The sequence below is a fragment of the Leopardus geoffroyi genome, chromosome A2 (assembly GCF_018350155.1).
Source record: "Leopardus geoffroyi isolate Oge1 chromosome A2, O.geoffroyi_Oge1_pat1.0, whole genome shotgun sequence".
Classification (NCBI taxonomy): Eukaryota; Metazoa; Chordata; class Mammalia; order Carnivora; family Felidae; genus Leopardus; species Leopardus geoffroyi.
Window position 1 is genome coordinate 84,180,043 of NC_059331.1, and position 9,939 is coordinate 84,189,981.

Sequence of the window (9,939 nt, forward strand, 5' to 3'; positions counted from 1 at the left end):
CAGGTGCACAATATAACGATTCAACAATTCTGTACATTACTCAGCGCTCATCATGATAAACATACTCTTAATCCCCCTTATCTGTTTCACTCTTCCCCTACCCACCTCCCTTCTGGTAACTACCAGTTTGTCCTTTGTATTTAAGAGTCTGGTTTTTTGTTTGTCTCTTTTTCTTTGTTCATTTATTTTGTTTCTTAAATTCCACATATGAGTGAAATCATGTGGTATTTGTCTTTCTCTGCAACTTGGGTTGCATCCATATCTTGGCTATTGTAAATAATGCTGCAGTAAACATAAGGGTGCCTGGGGTCATCTTAAATGAACTTTATCCAAAAGGGCTGCCTAATAAGCAGTAGGATCCCATCAGAGAGTCCATGAAGAGATGAACTGAGAACCAAATCACAATGAAGTGCAGGGGAGAGGATGCTTACCAATGAATGGAGAGAGAAGTAATGATCTGAAAACCCTGCAAAGAACTGAAACACCCTGCAACAGAAAAACACAAGAGTCAGCTTTGACACCTGTCAAACCAGAGAGCAATGATGGCAGCTTACAAAAGTACCAGCCTATGCCTTCATCTCTCCTCCATCCACCATCTTGAAGCCTGGCGTGATCAGAAACAGTACAAGTTAGCAATTTCAGGGAGGAAGAAAGTCAAGTTTGAAAAGTAGGGGAATATCTGTCCAAGCCATACTGTACCCTGCAGGCCTGCCTTCTGTTGCATAGCTGATTAGGTGAGTGCAGAAGCTTTAATTTTAAATGAAGCTTGTAGTTTTTGTTATTACTCTGAATGTACCTATCACTTTCAGAATTGAAGTCGTTTAAGTAACTGAAGTACCAGGGGGATTTTTATTATTTAAGAACAGCTGTGGGACGCCAACCAAGATTTTATCCAGGGGGAAAAAGAAGAATTACCCTATAGCACACTTTAACAGACATTATGAGAGAAAAAGTTACTTAATGATTTCATTTGGCAATTCTTTTCCTTCAGAAAATCATCATAGATTTATATATCCATATATCATATATCCAAAAATACACACTTTATATGTGCATGTATCGTAGGGAGGATATTGCCTTTTGCAGAGTTTTCTTGTTTAAAAATTCTTACTTGATTAATCTCTTAATTGCATTTCTGTATATTCTTTGTTTCTAAATTCCTTAGCTGTAAGCAAATAAGGGTCAGATTTTTATATGCAAGATTCTATATTTTTCTTTATAATTGGAGAAGATCATATTTTACCTAAACTCCATGAGCACATGAGATATGACACCCTATCATATTTGTGTGTGAATATTTATAAAGTATAAGTCATCTCAAATTATAGGATCAGAATTAGATTTGAAAAAAAATGTATTCAATAAGATGTGTAAGAGGAGATAGACTTAATTCTAATTGAATTCACAGAGGATTTGAAATTAGATGTAAATCTCTAATATCATGTTACATTAAATATAAATTAGTATTTGATTTGCATTCAGAAAAAATGTACTATGTTCACTTCTGAGTACCATTTAGACAGAACATTAGAGCAATATCTTTGTTTTTTCTTCTCCCCCTGCCACCTAAATGTTATTGAAAAATCTGTCCAACCTGATTAGCACTATTAAAGACTGGTTTTGAGAAATCCAGAGAAACTAAGATTTACATTTTAGTGGGAGATAGAATACACTAAGTATTTTTTGTAAGTGTGGAAAAAAATGTTTTTTAAGAGGTAAAAATTTTAATACCTTAAAAACTAACCAATACTGAATTTTAGATCTTACAGCTAGAAAAGATCTATAAAACACAAAAGGGTTTCTTGAATAAATGTTCCACACTTAGTTTATAGAATTTAGGACATAGTGTTCTCTATTCAGTGTGTAGGCATTAAAGAAATGTTATTTGAAACTGATGTTGGTAATTAACTTAGAAAACCTTTAGAATTTGGATTTAAGTTCTATGATTTAGAATTTACATGTTATCCAAAGGAGATTAGTATTGGTTATGACACGGACCCTAAAACCACCATTTAATGAGGTGTATTAAAAAAAGAGTATTCTAGTATAAAAAGCTATTAATGATCTATAATGACCTCATTCTTTCTTGTATGATGTAGGTAATAAAGTTTATAAAATGTGCATTTATACTATTTCATTAATAACCATGGCTATTCATGAAAAAAATAAAACCCTAAAAAATAGCAAAAATGAAGTTACTAACATTTAGTATTACTCTGAAAATTGAGGCTGCCTAAAAATACTAGTTGTGATTATATGGCATTCTGAATTCAGTGACCTCTTTGACAGTCCTAATTTCCTACCTAAGAGCTATTCTCCACTTCTCCCTTACTGACAGAACCCCTTTTTGTTCAGGTTGGCAGTGTTCCCAGATAAAATATTCACCTTCTCAGACACTGTTGCAGCCAAAGGTAGCAATGTAACAAGAATGTAGGCAATGAGATACAAGTATATTTCTGCTGGAGACTTCTGGGATTATTTCTGTTTTTCTAATGCATTCTTTGTGTCCCTTTCTTTTTTTCCAGCCTACAGCACATCCGAAGAGGGAGAAGCCGTCTTGCCTCTATGACTAGACAGGCATGAGGATAAAATCTCTGTGAGGATAATGGAACAAAGTTGTAGAAGGGGCCTAGAGTCCCTTCCTTTAGACTTCTTGTTATGTGAGGAAAATAAAATGCTACTACAAAGTTAAGCCACAGAGATGGATTTCTGTTTCATACATGTAAACATATCACAATTCATACAATGCCCATTTATTGGCAAAAGTATTCATTTTAAAGGGTTAATTTGAGATACTAGCAGATACCTAACACAATGAAATCTCAGAAAAATTAGTTTTTTAATCCATCATGATTTTTCAGTACTAGTTATCTCTAATTCATTTTTTAAGTTTCCTTTATTTTGAGAGAGAATAGGCATATGTGTTGGGGGGGGGGGGCGGGCAGAGAGAGAATCCCAAGCAGTCTCTGTGCTCATAGCACAAAGCCTGACATGGGGCTCAATCGCACAAGAACTGTAAGATCATGACCTGAGCTGAAATCAACAGTTGGATGCTTAACCAACTGAGCCACCTGGGTCCCCCCTCTTTAACTCGTTATTTAAATGTCTCCATTCAATATCCACTTCGTTAAGGAATAGATCCTTATATATTCCGTTAAAAATGATTTAATGGTGATGCCTGGGTGGCTCAGTTAGTTAAACATCCAACTCTTGGTTTTGGCTCAGGTCATGATCTCATGGTTCTTGTAAGATCGGGTCTCTCTCTCTCTCAAAATAAGTAAACATTTTTAAAAAATTATTTAATGATTTATTTATCTTCAGTCATCACTGGAGGTTTGGAGTGTGTGTGTGTGTGTGTGTGTGTGTGTTTTGACCCATTTATTTTATCTATATTCCCACTTTCTTGAGGGTTTTTATCATTAATGGATGCTGAATTTTTTCAAGGACTTTTTCTGTATCTAGATACTCATGTGATTGTAGCCCTTCATTTTTACTGATGTGGTGTATAACACTGATTTATAGATGTTGACCATCTTGGCATCCCTGGCATGAATCACACTCAGTGTGGCATATGATCCTTTTAATGTATTGTTGAATTCAGTTTGCTAATATTTCATTGAGAATTTTTGTGTCTGTATACATCAGTGATATTAGTCTATAATTTTTTGTGCGGTGTCTGTCCAATTTTGGTATCTGGGTAATGCTGGCTCCTGAAATGAGTTTGGAAATGTTCCCACCTCTTTGATTTTTTTGGAAGAGTTTAAGAAAGATTGGTATTAATTCTTTATATCTTTGGTAGAATTCACCAGTGAAGCCATCTGGTATGGGTTTTTGTTTGTTGGGAGGTTTTTGACTACTGATTCAGTCTCCTTAAAAATTAGTCTGTTCAGACTTATTTCTTCATTATTCAGTCTTGGTAGGCTGTATATTTCTGCAAATTTATCTATATCTTATATGTTGTTCAGGTTGTTGGCTTTTAATAGTATTCTATTTGATCCTTTGTATTTCTGTAGTATCTATTATAACATCTCTTTCATTTTTGATTTTAGTTATTTGAGTTCACTTTTTTTTCTTGGTGAAGCTAGCTGAAGTTTTATCTATTTTGTTTATTTAGGGAAAAAAACACCTTTTAGTTTCATTGATCTTTTCTATTGTTTGTTTAGTGCCTATTTCATTTAGTTCTGCTTTGATCTTTTTTATTTCCTTCCTTCTGACTCTGACCTTAGTTTGTTCTTCTTTTCCTAGTTCCTTTAGGTATAAAGTTTGAGATTGTTCTTGTTTCTTTTTTTTTTTAAGTTTATTTAGTTTGAGAGAGAGCATATGTGTGCATGTGTGAGTGGTGGGGAGGCCCAGAGAGAGAGAGAGAATCACAAGCAGACTCTGCTCTCAGGGTGCAGAACCCGACATGGGGCTTGCTCTCATGAGAAACAAGAGATCATGATGTGGACTGAAATCGAGAGTTAGAAGCTTAACCAACCGAGCCACCCAGGGGCCCCTTTCTTGTTTCTTAATGTAGGTGTTTATTGCTATGAACTTCCTTCCATTTACTTTGTCTGATGGTAAAATAGTGTATCAAAGAAACATTTATTGATAGAGCCAAGCCATGTCTTTTTATCTGACTCTGAGACTTCTCTTGTCAGTTAACCACGCTGAGTATTGAGAACAATTATAAAGAATTCTGCATCCAATTCCTATGAGGTAGGGAGGAGGGGTTGTCCACTTGAATAAGCAATTATTGGACACCAACTAGGTATTCTACAACTCAACTCTGTTCTGACACTGTTTACCCAAATATAGCATGAGGTTCCACAGTTTAAAGGTTCAGTTTCACAAGACTGCCCAGCCCTCCTTCAAATGATAATCTCAAGTCTGTATTGTCACCTTTGCTCCGACCAGCCAACTGTAAATAATGTTCCAGTGACTCCCTCCTCAGGTTCAAATGATTTGCTAGAGGAGCTTAGAGGACTCAGGAAAATAGTGTACTTACCAGATTACTAGTTTTTTATAAAATGATATAACTCGGGAATAGCAAGATGAAAAAGATAGATGGGGAAAGGACTTACAGCTTCCATTTCCTCTCTGATGTACCACTGTCCCTGCATCTCTGCATGATGACATACCCAAAAGCACTCTGAATATTGTCCTTTTGGGATTTTATGAAAGCTTCATTATATAGGCATCACTGATGAAATCATTAGCCTTTGACAATTTTTTCAACCTCCAGTCCTCTCCCTCCCCTCCCTAGAAGTCAGCCAGGGTGGGGATGGAGGACGAGGGGGTGGGGGTAAGACTGAACTTTTGCACCCTTTATTCATCTTGGTTCCCCTGGCAACAAGCCCCCCTTTCCAGTTGCTTTCCAAAAGTTACCTCATAATCCCAGTTGTAGAAAGGAGGTTGTTATGAATAACAATACACCCATTTCATCTCTGTGGCTCCGAATCCACTTCAGGAAATGAGGACAAGAGACATTATAATAAAAGATGTTCCTATTGCTCAGGAAGTTCCATGGGTTTTGAGAGCTGTGAGAAAGGAACCACAGATGAACACCAAATATATATTTCTTATAACCCATGCTATCAAAAATGAATATTCAGGGGCGTCTGGGTGGCGCAGTCGGTTAAGCGTCCGACTTCAGCCAGGTCACGATCTCGCGGTCTGTGAGTTCGAGCCCCGCGTCGGGCTCTGGGCTGATGGCTCAGAGCCTGGAGCCTGTTTCCGATTCTGTGTCTCCCTCTCTCTCTGCCCCTCCCCCGTTCATGCTCTGTCTTTCTCTGTCCCAAAAATAAATAAACGTTGAAAAAAAAATTAAAAAAAAAAATGAATATTCAGAGATCTTGAAGATGGTAGGGGAGTAATATAACCATTTCACTGATTAGTATATTAAGCATTCTAATTACATTTCCTTGTTCAAAATCATTTTTTAAAGATATTTTTGTATGTTTATTTTTATTTATTTTTTATTTTTTTTAACGTTTATTTATTTTTGAGACAGAGAGTGAGCATGAACGGGGGAGGGTCAGAGAGAGAGGGAGACACAGAATCTGAAACAGGCTCCAGGCTCTGAGCTGTCAGCACAGAGCCCGACATGGGGCTCGAACTCACAGACAGCGAGATCATGACCTGAGCCGAAGTCGGCCGCTTAACCGACTGAGCCACCCAGGCGCCCCTGTATGTTTATTTTTGAGAGAGAAAGTGTGCATGTAAGTGTACGCATGAGCAGGGGTGGGGCAGAATCGCAAGCAGGCTCTGCAGAATCCGCGCAGAGCCCAACACAGAGCTTGATGTTGCAAGAACCTTGAGATCATGACATGAGCCAAAATCAAGAGTTGGATGCTTTACCGACTGAGGCACCCCCAAATCACTATTGATGCAGATGCTATTTCACTAAGAATAAAAATGTCTTAAATCTTAAATACCACTTTATACCTAAAATGACTTTTCTCAACTTTCCATTAACGTGACAGAAGATAAAAAGTTACTAAGGCAAAACATTTTGAAAAAGATAAAAACAACCCTTACTCGCGGTCTGGGAAAGGTTTTCCAGTAACTGGATGGACACTGCCTAGACCGAGAAACCACTTGAAGACATCATATACTTTTCCCTTCAAGTGTGAATAGTACCTAAGAGGAGGATGGCTGAGCAAGGTTGAGGTTCACAGCCACTATACATCCTTAGTACAGAGAGGCAGGGAATTTTGCCAACTATAAATGTAAACTGCTGTTCATTTACTGAAATAGACTTTACTTTCAGTGATACCTAGAAACATTACTGCCTTAGATTTTACTACACTCTAAGTACCTGTAGCCCTCAAACCCTCAGAAAATTCAGTTCCCATTAAAGCAGTATGAATAAAGAAGGACTGTGGATGGCAATGTCTTGGGGAGTTTGGTAGGCAGGGAAGAATAAAAAAGACCTCCCCGACCTGGAATTGAACATGAGTGAAATTTGCTAAGAAGTTAATCATAAGTGTCTCGCTACACATTCAAAAAAAAATTTTTTTGAAATGGTAACTGTGGTGATGAAAAATATGTTAGCTTGATTTTGGTGATTATTTTATATATGTATATCAAAACAGCAAGTTGTATACCTTAATATATACAACTTTTGTCAATTATACCTCAATAAAGCTGAGGGAAAAGAGAAGTTGGGGGAAAAGTGGTCATAGAAACTACACTGTAGGCAAAGACAGTGCTTGTGAGCAATTCTTGGAAAGCATAAAATTTTCATATATTGATGAGGAAAAAAAAAAAAGTAATGACAGGCAGAATAATCCAAAATAAATTCTCATCCTAGAAGACAGTGAACCAGACAATAGCGTAAGATCCCGTCACTATAGTCAACCCTGCTAAAAGCTAGAAATTGTTCTAGAAACTACATACATTAATTTACCTTCCACTTCTATGAGAGAAGGGGTCTTCTACTAGCAGTCAATTAGAGACATCTACAGGAATCCATGCCCCCCTTTAATAGACTAAACCAGACTCATTAAAAGGATTGAGCATTCCTTTTTCAAGGATGGACATATAGAAACATATACAAGCAAATAACCCTGATACTACTACTACTACTATCACAAATGCAAACAGACTGACTTATGAAAGAAATTCTTCAGTACAAGAGAAGAAAGGAGTTAACTTTAAAATATTTCTTGAAAATGGTTTTACTTATAGGAAACAAAATAAATTACTTTTAAAATCTCTAGAACTGAAACAAATAATCTAACTCAAAATATTTAATTCAGATATCCTGATAAACTTAGTGACCTATTAAGGTTAAAAAATTACCTTATTAAAATCCAGGCCCCAAAATAGGTAAGTTTCTTAGGGACCAGAAAAAATATAAGAAACCTAAAGCAAATTCCAGGCTGGCTTTAAAATTAAATGTATGCAACATCAAACACAAGAGATAATGGATTTTGGGGGTTTTTTTTTGTTTTTGTTTTTTTTTCCTTTTTTGCAAAGTGATAGGCTTGGGAACAAGTGACAACTGAAATATTCATTTTCTGATACACAAGTGTTTATAAATTACAGCACTGATGTAGAAACTCTCAAAAGTTTAACACATAATTCAGGGGATCAAGAATTAAAATTGAGAAGTAAAAAATGGAAATTTCTGAATAAATGTTCTTATAGTGAGCCTTGATATGAATGAATCTAATAAATTTATGTACACATGTTAACATAATTTGGCACAAGTGTAATGTCACTTGAAAAAAAAGATATGTAATTCTAAAATGATAATCTATACCTCTTACCCATAATATATCCATATTAAATTACTTTAAGTGTAGGGATGTTATAAAAAGCACAGTAAATTTCTTGTTTTATATAGGAGGGTGGTTAAATTTGTTAAATTTGAAGCTAAAAATATATAATATAGACCCTTTTTTTTAATGCTTATTCATTTTTGAGAGACAGAGTATGCGCAGGGGAGGGGCAGAAAGAGAGGGAGACACAGAAGCTGAAACAGTCTCCAGGCTCTGAGCTGTCAGCACAGAACCTGATGTGGGGCTCAAACCCATAAACCATGAGATCATGACCTGAGCTGAAATCAGATGCTCAACTGACTGAGCCATCCAGTTGCCCCATCTAACCAAGACCTTTCTTAAAGTATATAAATTGGACATTGGTGGAAGATGGCAGAGTAGGAGGATCCTAAGCTAAACTCATTCCATGGATACAGTTAGATAACACATGTTGATGTAAATAACAGAAAACAACCCAAGCATCATTGTTTGGCAGAACACTCTCCACAGCTAAATGTAGGGAAGAGGCCACATCAAAGAGGATAGGAGGGGGAGAGACTTGCTTGGGAGACAAATAGACCTACAGAACTGTCCACAGGAGGCAGGGATGTGGTAGGCACAGACAGGGGAGAGGACCAGACCGCCACCACAGCACCCCCAAGCAAGGGGGGCCCAAATTGGGAGGATGAATCCCCATAACATTTGGCTTTGAAAACCAGAGGAGCCTAACAATCAGTGGGGTTTAACACCTAGAGCTTTAGTCAGCTCTAGGAGAACTTGAAGGATGGAGTCCCTGCCTTTAAAGAGACCACACAAGAAACAGCTCCACTGATATACAGCATAGAAATAGCAGTTTGAAAAATCACCTGGGGTATATGGGAAGGAGATGCATTTACTAGTCTCCGAGCATGTGCTGGAGGGGCAAGAATCTTTGGAAGACTTCTCCAAGAACAAAAGAACTGGGGGAGCATTTTCTTCCCCCCACCCCCAGCCAGATACATAGATACCTGCAGGAACCAGCACATTACCAACTCTCCATTTAGCTTGCTAACAGTATTCCACACCCCTGCGCTCTTCTGTGCATTCGAACCCTCCAACCAGGCAGGTTTCAGCAGGAATTTTCCCAAGTGGCTGCAGGTCAGCTCCCACAACAGACCAGCATGGACCTTGCTGGAACCATGTGTCCCACTCCCTGTTCCCCTGCAAACTTGCCACCTCCAATTTGCCCTTGGCAGGAGTTTATCCAAAGTGGTGTCACAAGCCTGGCAGTGTACAAACAGCCCTGACAGGAGCCAGCCGGCTCCAAAAGTGACTCTTGCCCTGGGTAGAAGGGAAAATAACCACACATATCAGTCCAACGGCAGCTCCAGCAATGGGCTTGGGGCAGACATATTGTCTGACTGCAGGCCCCACCGACCAACAATAGCTTCTTAGGGAATAATACAGGGAAAATACCCTGCAGTCCAATGCTGTTGCCTCTCTGGCCAATGCCTGGTCTGACTCAAGCCCAAGGCAGCTCCAGGCTGGCCCACTAACAATACAGAGACCAAACCTTGCCTACAACAGGCAGAGAGTCATTGCAGATGACTAGACTGAAGGCAAAAGCAGCTCAGCCATAACAGTGGGGTATGTGCAACACAATGGGAGACACCCCTGAAGCACCAGGTTCTGGTGAATAGAAGATACTGCACTA

The 9,939-nt window shown here is 38.1% G+C and overlaps 1 long non-coding RNA gene across 1 annotated transcript; it reads left to right on the forward strand.

Annotated features, from left to right (window-relative positions):
- Positions 1-202: 202 nt before the first annotated feature.
- LOC123606371 lies at positions 203-2,692 on the forward strand. The gene is made up of 2 exons (XR_006716254.1): positions 203-734; positions 2,526-2,692. It is a non-coding gene; the product is annotated as an uncharacterized LOC123606371 (long non-coding RNA).
- The last annotated feature ends 7,247 nt before the right edge of the window (positions 2,693-9,939 follow it).